This window comes from Staurois parvus, unplaced genomic scaffold (genome assembly GCF_062004578.1).
Source record: "Staurois parvus isolate SC_StPar_1 unplaced genomic scaffold, SC_StPar_1.0 ptg000136l, whole genome shotgun sequence".
NCBI classification, from domain to species: domain Eukaryota; kingdom Metazoa; phylum Chordata; class Amphibia; order Anura; family Ranidae; genus Staurois; species Staurois parvus.
The window spans coordinates 9318676-9334490 of record NW_028317932.1 but is presented as its reverse complement, the minus strand read 5'-3'; positions in this window follow the sequence as shown (position 1 = coordinate 9334490).

Below are 15815 nucleotides of genomic sequence, written 5' to 3'. Positions count from 1 at the left end.
AACAGGAGACGGTCAACAGAGATCAGGATCAAGCCGGGTCAGCAACGAAGCAGGAACACAGGATACAGGTACAGAGGCTCATGGGAAAACATACACCAAGGCCCAGAGCACAGGCCTGGTCATGCCTTATATACACCTTTCTGCAATCAGCCCCAGGTTTGGCTGATTGTGAGCTTCTGGCTGCTAAGAGCACCCGCTGGTCAGCTCTGGTACTGCAGCCCACACGGCAGGTGAGTCCCACCACCAGTGCTGAGAGCACCCGCTGGTCAGCTCTGGTACTGCAGCCCACACGGCAGGCGAGTCCCACCACCAGTGCTGAGTCCATTCCTGACAATACCACTAAAATTCAATTCATTAAAAAAACAGTAAAATACTCATAAAGATAAAATGAATGCATGTCCAACATCAATAATACCGCAATGTTATGGTGTTTAGAATCTACAATGTCTCACCTGACCATCCTCACTGACCGCAAGCGACTTTGATGCGTTTCGTCACCTGACTTTAAAAGGTGGGTGTTTATTGGGTTGACTTTAAAGCGGAGTTCCACTTGACCTATCAAAATATAAAAGTCAGCAGCTACAAAAACTGTATCTGCTGACTTTTAAAAAACAGCCACTTACCTGTCCCTCAGTCCTGTGGTGTGTTTCCCGATGCTCGTTTCACCGGCTGTCCTGTATTCCAGGAGGCCAGCATCTTCAGTGTGGGCACTTGGCTGTGATAGCTTGTGGCTTAACAGCCGGGTACCCACTGCGCATGCGTGAGTAGCGCTGCGCTTCTTGAATGGTCCTGTAGTCTTCTGGGACCTGTCACGTGTCCCAAAAGACTACAGGGAGGGAAGGAGGACACCTTCCGGAAGTAGGAGCGGGTACCTGTCAACTTCGGGTACCCGCTCCCCAAAGGTGCCAATCCTTAACCGCTTCCCGACCGCAGATAGCCGAATGACGGCTACACTGCGGCCGGCCAGTTCTGAGTGGACGTCATATGACGTCCTCCCAGAATGCGCTCTCCTGCGCGCCCCAGGGGGCGCGCAACCGGCGATCTCTGTGATCGCTGTGTCCTATGGACACAGCTGATCACGTGATGTGGTAAAAGGCCAATCACAGCGGCCTTTTACCACGTGATCAGCGGTGTCCAATGACACGCTGATCACAGGGAAATGCAAGTGCCGGTTCTCGGCTGCACTTTCCTCACGCTGTCAGATCGTGAGGAAAGTACTGCCGAGAACCGGCAGTTGTCAGAGCGTGGATCGGCACCGATCATCAGGGCACTGATGATCAGTGCCCTGATGATCGGTGCCCAGCAGTGCCACCCGCAAGTTCCGCCCACCTGTGCCCAGCAGTGCGCTCACTAGCTCCGCCCACCAGTGCCCAGCAGATCACCCACCTGTGCCCAGCAGTGCACCCACCTGTGCCACTCTGCAGTGTCACACACCTGTGCCCAGAAGTGCCACCTACCTGTGCCCAGCAGTGCCACCCACCTGTGCCCACCCACCTGTGCCCACCAGTGCCACCCACCTGTGCCCACCCACCAGTGCTGCCCACCAGTGCCACCCACCAGTGCAGCCCACCAGTGCTGCCAGTCAGTGCCACCAGTCAGTGCCCAGGGGTTGTTCCAGTCAGTGCCGCCAGTCAGTGCCCAGCAGTGATGCCAGTCAGTGCCGTCTATCAGTACCCATCATCAGTGTCACCTATCAGTGCCGCCTATCAGTGCTGCATATTAGTGCCGCCTATCCGTGACACCTCATTAGTGCTGTCTATCAGTGCCGCTTATCCGTGCCACCTTAGTAGTACTGCCTATCAGTGCCCTTTAGTGCTGCCTATCAGTGCCCATCAGTGCTGCCTCATCAACGCACATCAGTGAAGGAGAAAAAATACCTGTTTGAAAAATTTTATAATAGAAACAAAGAAACTTTTTTTTTTTCAAATTTTTTGCACTTTTTTTATTTATAGCGCAAAAAGTAAAGCGCCCAGTGGCGATTAAACACCACCAAAAGAAAACTCTATTTGTGAGAAAAAATGATCAAAATTTCATATGGGTACAATGTTGCATGACGGCGCAATTGTCAATCAAAGTGCGGCAGCACTGAAAGCTGAAAATTGGCCTGGTAAATAAGGGGGTATAAGTGCCTGGTAGGCAAGTGGTTAATGGGGAACGGGAGAGCAGTCCTTAAAGCGGAACTTCCCCTTTTGGGTGGAGCTCCACTTTAAAGGGAATGTTTATAACTTCCTGCCATTCATCTTTAACCCCAAACTTCCCAGATGTCATTAGAAGCAATGAAGTTAAAGAGCTCTATCTTGTGGCTAGTAATGATACTAATCCTAACCATTGACAAACATTGATCACAATGATATATAGTGATATGCATGCTTATCTAAAAAGTATATTAAGCTATATACTACACCTAAATTGTATATTGTAAAAGTATATTCATCATAAATAGTGATGGGCTTGATGTTCGATTCGAACGTAAGTTCAACTCAAACATCAGCCATTACATGAACAGTAAGGGCTGTCCGCTCGCCGTGCCCCAGAATCACAGCACAATTGGGCAGAGCTAGTGGTGACATCACTGCAAGCTGTGCCTAATTGTTTACACCTGACTGGCAAATATCAGATAGTGGTGACTGCTCAGAGGGTACAGACGGGTCGTGGGCGTCGGGGTTTTTCGGCAAGTCGGCGTCATCATGATAACACTAGACACCATGACTGATGACGGATTACAATGATGAAACAATTTTTTGGGGCTTTTTTTTAAATAAAGGACTTGTAAAAAACTGTTTTTATTCACATTTTACACATTTTTGGTGAATGGGTAGGAATATGATGCATCACATACTCATTTACAAGGGGGAAGGGCGGTATCTGGGGGCCCCCTTGTTAAAGGGGGCTTCCAGATTCTGATAAAGCATCCTCCACAGACCCCCCATAACCACAGCCCAGGGTTGTGAGGAAGAGGACTTTGTCCCCATCAACATGGGGGCAAGGTGCTATGAGGGGGAGCCCCCTTACCCCAAAGCACCCCCCCCATGTTGAGGGCTTTTATAAGGTTTGAATGTTCGACCACAAACAGAACAGTGGGGTGTTTGGCCCATCACTACTCATACAAAATACATAATCCATCTAATATGCAATATAGCACTATACAAAACATTAAAATCAATATCAATAATTAACCCATAATAATATAATAACTCACATATGGATAAAACCTGTCATTATAAAATAATATAAGCATATAAAAATCAGCAAAATTGAAATATAAAACTCAACATAAATGAAATAACAAAACAAAAATAAAAATGAAAATAAAAATTCACATAATCTAAAATATATATACACATTATATTATTCCTCTCAATCCCACTTATAAATCACAATAATAATAACACTGAAACTATAAAGACATTTCCATACTTATATTTTCCAAAATGCTTTCTCACTAGACACCACTAATGAAGCAATTTTTATCCATTTCCACATTCAGGCCTAGCCTAAGTCTGGAGCTGATGTATCCACATGGTTTCCCATTTAGAGAGTTCCCTGACCATATTGGACCCCCTCCATAATGGATAAATTCTACCTATAACCCAAAATAATAAACCCTCAGGGTTTTTTTAATGTACCTGCCTGAAATGAAGTAACACACTAGGGTTGATTTACTAAAGGTAAATAGGCTGTGCACTGCAAGTGCAGTTGCTTTAGATCCAAGGGGAAGCTCTGAAATGGGGTGAAGCTCTGCTGATTTCTTTCATCAAATCATGTGCAAGCAAAAATGCTGTTTTTTTATTTTCCTTGCATGTTCCTTCAGATCTATAGCTACTGCACTTTTAGTGCCCTTCCAGAGCACTTCCAATTGCACTTGGAGTACACTTACAGTGTGCAGCCTATTTACCTTTAGTAAGTCAACCCGATTGTGATTCCAAAAGCCAGTTGTTACATTAAAGGGTGTTTAGTTCGGCTCACATATTACAGACAACATGGGCCACAACTGCAGGTTGTATACTACATGGGTAGTGTCTCAAGAAATAAATTCTAATATTTGATAAGATTTTTCAGTAACCCTTGATGAAAAATTCCTTCTATTCTAACATTATTTTTGGCTGCCCTACATTCCTGACATCCACAACATGCAAAGAAGCCCTTCTTGTTTGGGAACAAAGAATGTTTAGTGGGAGGGTCCAAAATCTTCTTCTCTACCATGTCTCCAAAATTAGGAGCACGTCTATAGATGAAGGTGGGTTTAGGTGGTATGTTTGTTTCCCAAAACTCTATCCATTAATAACACATGCCAGTGCCTTTTAAAATATTTTCCACCTCTCTATACTGAAAATGGTAGTGGGAAATAAAACTCCAGAGATGTTTATCATTACACTGATCTCTAGATATTTCTTTTAAAATGTTGTCCCTAGGCACCTCTACTACCATCCCAATAATTCTATCCAAATATTGAGTTGAAATCAGGGGCGGACTGACCATTTGGAAACTCGGGCACTGCCTGAGGGCCTGGGGTCAGTAGGGGGCCCCATGAGATGCCCCTGGTACCTTTAGTCATAGGCTTTTTTGAGTTTGGGCAAGGAAACAGGGGCCCCATGATCCCCTATTGCCAGGGGGCCCCATGAGTTGTCAGTCCGCCCCTGGTTGAAAAGCTTCTCTGTATTAACCACTTCAAGTCCAGACACTTTTACCCCCTTCCTGTCCAGGCCAATTTTCAGCTTTCAGCGCTATCACACTTTGAATGACAATTGCGCGGTCATGCAACACTGTACCCATATGAATTTTTTAGCATTTTTTTAAAACAGATAAAGCTTTATTTTGTTGGTATTTATTTACCACTGGGATTTTTATTTTTTTTTCTATATAAATGAAAATGTCCAAAAATTTTGAAAAAAGTGTTTTTGTTATAAGATTTTGCAAATAAATAATATATCATCATACATCTTGGCCAACATTTATTTAGTTATCTTTTTAGTAAAAAAAATAAATAACCCCAGTTAGTTTATAACCAAAAATTATAATTTATTCATTTTTTTTACATTTTTATTTTTTTTTGTATTATTATTTATGTTTTTTTTAAACTGGTTGCCGACCAGCCACTGTATAAATACTGCTACAGGGCGGCACAGGTGCGCAAAATCACATATATATATATATACGTGATTGGTGCTCCAGTGGTTTTCACACTCCTCCCAGATGGCGGCAGATTGCCCATCAGTACACCAGTCATCACATTTTATCGCTTGATTGCCAGGAACACGCTCATACACAATAAACCTCCATTGCTAGTATTGTGTCTGAACGGATCAATATCTTTGATCAGATCAGCACTATAGCAGTGTTCACATTAGTGTAGTACCCCCAAAAACACAGCGTTAGCGGGATCAGCCCCGGCACCTGCCAGCACCTGCATTTAGCTTCTACGCTTACCCCCCCTTCTCCCCCAGCAAGTGCAGTGTCAGTAGGTCACTGTCACTTGATACATTGCACAAAAAACCACAGTGTTCGCAGAATCAGGCCTGATCTCTGTTAGCACTTGTTGGTAAATTTTGATGACTCTCATATGCAGCAGAGTGACAGTACTAGTGCCGTGCTACCTTTTGGTGAACTGGCGACACCAATGGTCTAGTACATCCTGGTCTTTCACATACCTCTTAGACTGTAAGCTCCCAGGATCGCTGGGTGTCCACCCTTGGGGCCGCTGGGTTTAAGATTACCAGGCTGCACAGAGGGAGGTAAGCGGCGACCGCTGTCTGGACAGGGCTAATTCAGACTGCGGCCGCAGCTCACCTCCTGCTGTATGACTAAAGCAGGGCCAACAGGAGGAGTGCAAGTGACGGCTCCAGTCAACAAGCAGGAAATGCCACTGACACAGGGACACGGCTCCTCGGCTGGCTGCTGCACTGAAGGGACAATGGCGGCCTTTCGTCTTCACCTGCTGGCACACTGTGACAGGTCTGTAGTGGCGGTGGATGGGGCTGTCTCTGCTGGATAGGCTGTCTCTGTGCTGGACTGGACTGTCTCTTTGCTGGAAGGCAAAGTCTCTTTGCTGGACTGGGCTGTCTCTTTGCTGGACTGGGCTGTCTCTTTGCCCAATTAATTTCAGCAAAGAGACATCCCAATCCAGCAAAGAGTCAGCCCAGTCCAAGAAAGGACATCCCCATCCAGCAAAGGGACATCCCTGTCCAGCAAAGAGACATCCTGTCTTTGCTATATATTTGCTGTGTTGTTAGGGGTGCTATGTTGTGTTAGTGGTGCTGTGTTGTGTTAAGGGGTGCTGTGTCATGTTAAGGGGTTCTGTGTTATTTTAGGGGTGCTGTGTTGTGTTAGGAGATGCTGTGTTTTGTTAAGGGGCGCTGTGATGTAAAGGGGGGCAGTGATGTGAAAGGAAAAGAGGACACTGTAGGACTTTTTTAAAGAGAGGACTGTGACTACAGTGTGAAAGGTATGCTAAAGTTCATAGTGTACCAGGGGACTGTGATGTGTTATATCGCGAACGAGGTTCAAACCTCTGCTGGAAGGAAATTTTGCTGACCGGACCTCCGTAAATTTTAATTCAAGACCCCTGCTCTATACTGACGTAAAGTGATGCCACATCTGCTGTCACTAAGAATATTTCACATTTCCTTTAAGATCTAACTGTTTTATTGACTGTTCTAAATCCTTAGTGTACATTAAATAGGCCTTAGTGTTAACAACACTCACTTGAAATCCACCCAAATATTCCCCCAAGCTGGATGTAACTGACAAATACAAATAACTATGGGTTCTGCAGGTGGACACTGGACATTTTTGTGAATTTTTGGTAATGTATATATAATAGGTAATCTACAGAAGCTCAGGATCAAATATCTCCTCTCCTTTTCAGTTTAAATTCTGGATTTAAAACCCCATTGTATTAATTCCTCTAATTCTTTTTTATATTTTTACGTTGGGTCGTTCGGGAGTCTGGCATATGTATTGGAGTCCTTTAATGTATCTGTTAATTGGGAATGGTAAAACTCCTTATCTTATATACTATAGCTGGCCTAGTGCTATACAGACGTATTTTCATGACATGTTTCGCCCCAATCGGGCTTCTTCAGGGGAAAGAAAACAATAACTGCTAATATTCTGAATTCATTTAAAAAATAAATTGTAACCAGTACAATATTAAACACATGAATCCATATAGTACAATTATTAATAAAATATCCAGAATGTTACCTCAGTTGACATAAACTTAAGTTGGCAAACAAATATAAATTGCAAGATGGTATCAAGACTCAAGCTTCAATGTGATTACAGAGGGTATAGTAGGATGATACTATTATAAAGTATACATATGAAAAACACCTAGTAAGATCTGATTAAAAATTCCTCACTGCTAATATCAATTCCTTAATGATTTCTCACATGGTGTAGTAATAGATAAGACCACACGGGGGATCACCTAATTATCTTGGGTTGTAATAGCCGACTTTATAAACACTGAAACGGAAGGAATTAATAATTACCCAACTAAGTTATTTATAACAGCTGCCTTCAAATATATTAAACTAATATTCATTTGATTGTTATCCACCAAAAACACACATTCGTCCCAGGACTAGAGAGATGCCTGTGCAGTGTACAAGTCAGTGTGCCAGTAAGCAGTGAAATAATATCAAGTTCAGCATTACACCTAATATCAGTAATATCTCTACTGTTCACATAAAAGCAGGTTCTTACCCTTAGGCTGTGTGTTTGAGCATTGGCTGCCCACATGACTCCAGCAAAATGGCCACTGGAGACTTCCACCTTTTAGATCTTCCACCCGGCCAGCATGTGACGTCATCGGCTGGGTGCGGACTTCCAGCATGCCAGCGCACATGCAAAGAGACCAGAGGAGATTACCCCTATGCACAGAGAACTAATTGGATGGCCATATGGCCAATAATCACATAAACAATATAATTACAATTTACAATTGACTATTTATTGGATCATACCAAATATCAATTATTAATGAAATTTGGACCAGTTGATAGCACCCGTAAAGTCCCATGAAATACGGTACTTCCAGTACAGGCAGTGTTCAGCTTCAGACAATGTCTGTCAAAATCTTACCAAGCAGCCATGATATACTTTTTGTTCAATGCAGCCCAACCCAAACTATGATTTGCTTGCCATGAACCATGCACAGTTCTCTCCAACTCAAGTATACACCCGAAAGTTTAAATTAGCATAGATTTTATTCTGCATACTCTTTGAAATTCCATAAAAATATGAAATTCTAAGCCACAATTATCTACTTTGAAAAATGTGATAATTATCTATGCTGACCTAAGGAGTCATTATTGACTTCCAAACTGGAAATACCCAATGGAATAGTTAGCAGGTATGCAAGTGCGACCTAATATATTCAGTAGATGAAAAATGCTTAAAGTAAATAAATAAATAAATACATAAATAAAAATAGTAGCAAAATTCACCAACAGGCATAAATAACCAATATAAAAATTGCATTTTCAAAACCCTAGAGGCTACAAAACACTCAGTAATGCATACAATCTCTTTTTTTGTGTTGAGACCTCAAACTGGAGTAGACTGGGAAGCAGTGGTAAAGCTTTTCACAGCCACAATTCAACCATTGTGTATATACATTATGCAAAACCATCACTTATTAAAAATATTGTTTGGTAGTCAGTATCTGATTGACTGACTGTCAGTGTGTTCACATTACTGACAAATGTTTTGTTCTTAACTTACTGTTTTATGAAGCCAATTAAATATTCTGCCATTCCCTCTAATTAGTGCCACCCAAACACAATCCACCTAATGCCACCTGATGGCATTGGCTTGAAATGAGCCTAAACATGAGAGCTATTAAACTGTGAGTGTTTACACTGAGTTGTGACTATCAACAAATAACTCCAACATGGTGGCTTCTACTGTTCCTTTGGGGAATTAATGAGATGCACCGTGTTTACTAAATAATTCACAGATCTAGGAAGAAAGGTTGTCGGAGGGCACTTTGCAAAATGGTTTGTGGAGCATAGTGCTTCAGTGATTTAATGGAGTTCTGCAGAGTAGATGTAGGTTTAGCATATGTGTATATCATTTGGCTTGGAATGCCTAACGTGTTTCTTTGTACAACTTGTATTAAAGCAATCTTCTATTTTTCCTTGACTAGGAATAAAAATCAGGATCTACTGACAGCAGGCTCCACATTGAGTCTTTATTTACCTTTCCCATGCTGTCCCATTGCTCCAATCTGCCACTCCCACTGAAAAATCCCCTGCAAGTTTTGACTTTCACAAAGTTAAAAGTTCTCAGGGCTATGCCCACGTTCCACCTCCCCATGTGATAACACTCAGGCTGGGCAATTGGTTCCTGAGACACCGAGTCATGGGAATCAGGGGAGGGCACATGTTCCCCATTGCTTGAAGTACCAGATTTTCTATGAGCTCTGACAGTGGATCACGAGCATAGGAAAGCCATTATTAACTCTTAGTGGCATCTGCTATAAAGCAAACTTGTTATTGCCTAATCCAGGGAAGGTACAGTTGTGTTTAAAGTGACCCTGTCTCCACAGGGTCACCTTTATTCAAGTCATATGCTGTAAAAGCTAAGGTTCTATACTACTTTTATAATGGCCTGCTTGCTGAAATGCCACTGCTATGCTACTTCCTTGTCTACAGCAGGCATTCCACTCTTTGAGTGCATAAAATATCTGCTCCCCCAATGCTCGGTATGGTTCTTTCCACTGGCTTTTACGTCACTACAAGGCATACAAGTTGATGGGAGTAGCAGGTCCTCAACCTATCTGACCCATCTGACCAGCTGAATACTTGCTGCAGCTAGAGGAGAAACAATGCAGTGGTGCTTCAAAAAATGGACTGCTGGAATGTTTAGTAAAGAGCTCTTATTTTGAACAGGATGTTAAAAGTGACCTGGTGGCCATTCATCTGAATCATGCCCCCTAATATACATTTTATAGAAATAATTGGATCTAAATCCTAAGCTGATCTGCAAGGTCATTGTGGTTAGCATAAGATCAAACCAAAGCTGTAACATGGGAGATTTGGAAGTAGGATATTATGGAGAAATCTGCCCACTGGGGTCCCTGAATGTAAAAAGCAGGGGAGTGAATGTATTGGAACTTGCTTAAAGTCAATTAAAAAGTCAAGTCAAAAATTAAGCCAATTCTTCTGAAAAGATATACAATTTACATTAGATACAAAAAAGAAGTCTTTTAAAATCAAGAATTATTCCATATCTTTTGAATACATTATTGTTTTGCAGTAAAATGGAATCTATTGTTAAACATGATCTTATTTATTTATATGTAAAATCATTGTCCTTGTATAATAAAGTTATATATGTTCAATAAAATTTTAGATAGCATTTTTATGTATTGTCTGTAAATAAAATGTGCATAGGAACTGCCATCTTGCTTGTTGCGTAGGTATGGTTACCATCCTACTTAATACTGCTGCACAATGATTATATAAGTCTGCTCCAATTTACAAATGCATCATACTTTCTAAGTGACTTATCCTAGAATTTTGGCAGTTACTCTGTGGGTGGTTACAATGTCTACCTATATTAATATCTGCTACAAAGAGAATCTATATATAAAATACATTTTTGTGCTTACATACCAGTACATCAGTAAACTTTGGGATTGTTGTCCCAAAAGGTTGCTTTCCTTGTGGCCATCACTTCTGCTAGACAGGTCTCTAAATTATCAGCATTATCCTATAAGCCACCACATCTGATCTTACACAAGGACAAGGTTCTTTTCAGGCCAAGGACCTCATTTTTGCCCACATTGGTCTCTGCTTTTCATCTTAATGAGAGACTTGTTACTTTTTTTGTGTCCAGCTTCAGCTTATCCCAAGGATATTTTTCTTCATTATTTGTATGTTGCGAGAGCTGTCAGGGTTTGGCTCCTGGTCACAGCATCTTTTAGGCAAACAGAATCTCTGTTTGCTAATCTAAAAGAAGTTCTTTGGCTATCAGTTTAACAATTTCTAAGTGGATTTGGTAGGCTGTTGTGCAGGCCTATGAGTTTCAGGATAATGGGCCTCCTTTTCCCATTAAAGCTCACTCCACATCAAGCCTCTGTGACTCAGATCTGTAGACCAGGTTTTCTATTCACGTTTTGTTTTACAAGATCAATATTCCTCTTTTACGTGTACTACTGTAGTTTCAGACAGAAGGTTCTGCAAGTGATTATTTAATGAATGTTCTTTTCCTTTGTATTGTTTTGTTTTTTTCTTGTTGGTCTGGTTCATCTGTGTTGTTTAGATGTGCCCCCCCCCCTTTGGACTGCTTTTGAACATCCTTACATTGCTTACTACCTTCAAGCTGTGTCCCTTAATGGACAATAGAGAAAATGGTATTTTTGTACACACTGTAAAGTCCTCCTCTTGCAGTGTGTACAAAAGAGGGACACAGCTTCTTCCCCCCCATTTTCTAGCTTTTCCTCTTTGAACTGCTTGCTACATCTGTCAAGGCGCAAGGGGTTATAGTCTCAAAGTGGCAGGCTTTACGTTTTTATATGCTTACTGTTTTCCTGTGGGTGGCAGAAAAACCCTAGTTTGCTTAGTACAATCAAGCTGTGTCCATCAATAGACTCCAAGAAAAGCATTTTACAGTGAGTACAAAAATCCTATTTTTTGATTGGGCCTTTTGACTAGATTTATATATCTATACCTACTGTCACCTCCTATTAAATACTCTCAATAAATAATTCTCAATGAAGATCTATAAAGTTTGTATGTTTGCCTTTTTAATTCTGAATAACTTTACACCAGGACTATAAAAATATCCTTTCAACTAATACAATTCCATTATCAAACAATATTAGAGGCATTGTGAAAAAAAAACCTTATTAAAAAAATTGACTGATGTAGTCTTGGTCCTTGAATGGAATGAATCATATGTAAAAACTTGAATGAAAACTCATTAGAATATGTAGCCTCAATATACATTATTGGGTTATAAAATATGTATATAAAACAACATTTTTCTGTTAGAAATAAGCACATCTCATGCTTTCATGTCTCCTCTCCCCAGTAAACCTTTCTTGAAAAGAATGCAGTACTATATTTTATATCCACATCAATATATGTTGCCACAAGTAAGAACTGATGAAAGGGAACAAGTAGTGAAGTTGAAAGATCAGGATTGCATTTTGATTAAATGCCACTGTATGGTTTAAAAGATGTTATTGTGGAGCATCATTGTTTTTTCGATTTTTAACTTGATACATTATTATAGCTAGAGATTTTACAGGGCATGTTTTATCCCTAATATAGCCATTTAAAGTTATACTCTAGGCAAAAAGATAAATGAGCAGTTGAAATGCATATTATTATTCTTATTATAAAGGATTTATATAACACCAACAGTTTGCACATCGCTCTATGATGTGAATTAGAAATAAGAGCTGTGTTCCCCCAGTCCTACCCCTTGTAAACATAAGAATTTAAACACACACAATACTATCGTACCATCTAATCAATAAACTCAAAATGATAATAAAGTGCTAAGCAGTGTCTTGTAAACTGCCAGTGCTTAAAGAAAAGGTCCAGAAAAATCTTGTGTTCACTATCTTCTTAAATAATGTGCAAAACAATCTGAGCCACTCCACAACAATAATTATAATCGCTTTACTGCGTTCATGGTTGCTCGTGCCCTTCTGGGACCAAACGCAATGAAAGATGTTGACCATTCAAGCTTATACTAAGGTAGGTCAAAAAACACTCTTTCACAGCCCCACTGTCTTTGGAAAAGTCTCTGGGTCAGTATAAGGTCAGTATCTCATACCCATGTAGGAGAGGAATGAAGCAGAAAAAATCCTCATAGTGTAGTATTATTTGTTAAAACAGAAAAAAAAATGTCATGCTCGCAATACTCAGTGCCCAACCTGGCGTCCATAATCACCTGACAATGCTAAGTTTAGATCACCGCCACCCAGACCAGCATGGGAGCCAGTGTGCATTCCACAGTGCGGACCTGTGCATTGAAAGTTCCTGCATTTTGTCACATCCGGAGCTGCCTGATATGTTCTCATATTGACTGAGCAGCAGCTACCCAGGTGGTTTTGTTGTGTAGTTAACAGTGTTGTGTATTTACATGTTATGATGGTTCAGGACTCAGTATTGGAGACTGGCTGTTTCTGAGCGAAGTATTATCCTGACTTTTTTTTCTTTTTATTTTCTTATCTAAAAAAAAGGAATGTTGTAATATTTTGATCAAAGTAAAAATCCAATATATATTGTAGTTTAACATATGAACTTGTATGTATTTTTTAAAACCATAAATTCATGGTTTAATATATAAATGTACACTATATGGTCAAACGTTTGGGGACAGCTAACCATCACACCTACATATATAGGCTTGTTGGATATTCCAATACAACTCTTTGAGAAAGGCTCTCCCAGATTATGGGGTGTTTTTTTTTTGTGGCATTGTGTGCCCATTCAGCTAAAAAGAGCATTTGTGAGTTCAGGTACTATTGTCGAATGTAAAAACATGCCTCATTATTGGCTTACCATTTCAAGGCTCTGTGAAGGCCACTCAAGCTCCTCTTCAACAAACTCATTTAACAATGACTTTATGGATCTGACTTTGTGCATCTGAACTCAGGAGAGTCTCAAGCCACAAGCATTATTTGAAATCCATTGTTGGATTTAGCTCTTTTAATTCTCTCTCTTCTCCTCATTACCTGTTTGTCCTGTCAGTGGAGCTAGGGAGAGAGTGGTAGCACCAATGCAGTTCTGGAGCTAGCCAGTACTATCCTTTAGTATAAAAAGGGCCTTCTAAAATAATCTCTCTCTCTCTCTGTATCTTAATCTCTACTCTGAAGAAACTGCACATTTATAAAAGGGGGGGGGGGCTGTGGTGTAGTATTTTGTGGTAGCCATGTCATGCTACTATCTGTGATAGAGAGTGGGAAATAAAGAAATGCTGTTGTGTGTGACATAAGAAATCCCTGTGGGCTCACATAGGATTGAATGCATTCATAGAAATATTATATGCCACTCTTTTCTTTACTAAGTAAGCAAAGACATAAATGAATTGTATAGACATTTCATTTAATCAAAGATGTCAGCAAAAAGTAGTTGAATTAAATTCTTTTGTGTTTCAAAAATACTGACCTTCCTTTAGCTCTTAAGCAGGAGCCAGAAGTCTAGCAAGACCTGAATGTCATTGAAGTATAGAAATGGTCCTAAATCGATTTAAAAGAGGAGTTGGAGTGATGGAGTCTGAAATCCTCAATATCCCTGCACTGACAATACCTGTCTCAGCCAGAGTGGTCATAGCCAGCATTTAATGGCCCGTGTATATTGATTCATAATAAAGTAACAACCTCTTAATGGACATGCATCAATTTTTAAGAGAAAAAAGATCACCCAGACTCACGGACCATTTTATAGTACGCATGCACCTTGTGCTTTTTTTATTGCATGCCAGGGTAGTGACTCTGTGATATCAACACTATTTCCATAAGAAGATTCCTTTATATAACATTTCCACACTAGTCATAATAAGCTGTCAGAGTGTAAGAGGAAGAAAACCACTGTAAAAGTGGTTTCCCAGCTGGAGATCAGTTGATCTGACAGCTGTTCAAGATTGTAGAAGTGGGTTGTAGGCTGGTTATACAGCAAACAAAATCCCAGTTGAACATTCTTTTTTATAGCATACAAAGGGACCTATTCATTAAATTCTGACATTGTCAATGTAAAGTTGCCCAAAAAGTGAAAGCAATTTAACGAATCTGGCAACGTATCCAGCAGTAATTAGATATTATCTGTGGCAGAGATTCATGCAGGTTGACGGTCCATTTGCATCAGTGTGCTCTTGATTCCTTCTTTTTAATACACACTATAGTTTTGCAGTTTTGAAGGTCAGTCATCAAGATCACTGCTTAGCTTTTAAAGGGCTTGCAAAATATACATATATTTTCAAGCAGCACACAGCAAAGCTTTGTATTTTTCTATGATGAAACATAATTATTTTGATAATTTTTTATGTAGTTTAGTTTATAAAATAATAATATTTCTAAATACTGCAAGGCAAGATAACTGCAACTGCATTTCCTATCCTGCAAATCTGGTGTGTGCCTCATTGGCCTGCATGAGATCATTGAGCTGTGGCAGAACTCCAAATCAGAGAAAAGATTATCCTTAATTAGAAAAAAGGAGGAGCAAACATGTCAGCAAACACAGTGTAGTGAGTTCACCTCAAATCCAATATTACTAAACTAGTTCCTAAAGATCACAATACAACTGTTTCTCAAAAATTTCCTCTAACCCTAAACATCCACTAACCCATGATTTGCACCTGTCCTTGCACTCAAAACCACCCACAGCCATTTTCAAAAGGTGCATGAACCTTTTTTGTGTGGGACACGTAGCACAGCAGTCCTTTCAAATGAATAGGCTGCCGTGTCTGAGCAAATGCGGGCCGCAAGGCTCGCACTTGTGTCTACTGGGCTTGAAGGACCAGACTTTTTCTGGCACTTTTTGTTTAAATGTAACAATCCTTTTTTTTTTTCAACAAAATTACTTACAACCCCCACACATTATATATTTTTAAAGCAGAGGCTTTAGAGAATAAATTGGAGGGTTTTTCAACTTTTTATGTCACACGGTATTTAGGTAATGGCTTTTCAAACGCAATTTTTCGGGAAAAAACACAATACATAATTTTTTTGTAAAATATAAAAGATGATGTTATGGTGAGTAAATAGATACCCAACATGTTAAGCTTTAAAATTGTGCACGTACAAGGGAATGCTATGCAAGTTGTAAATAGTAAAAAGCTTACAGACTATATAC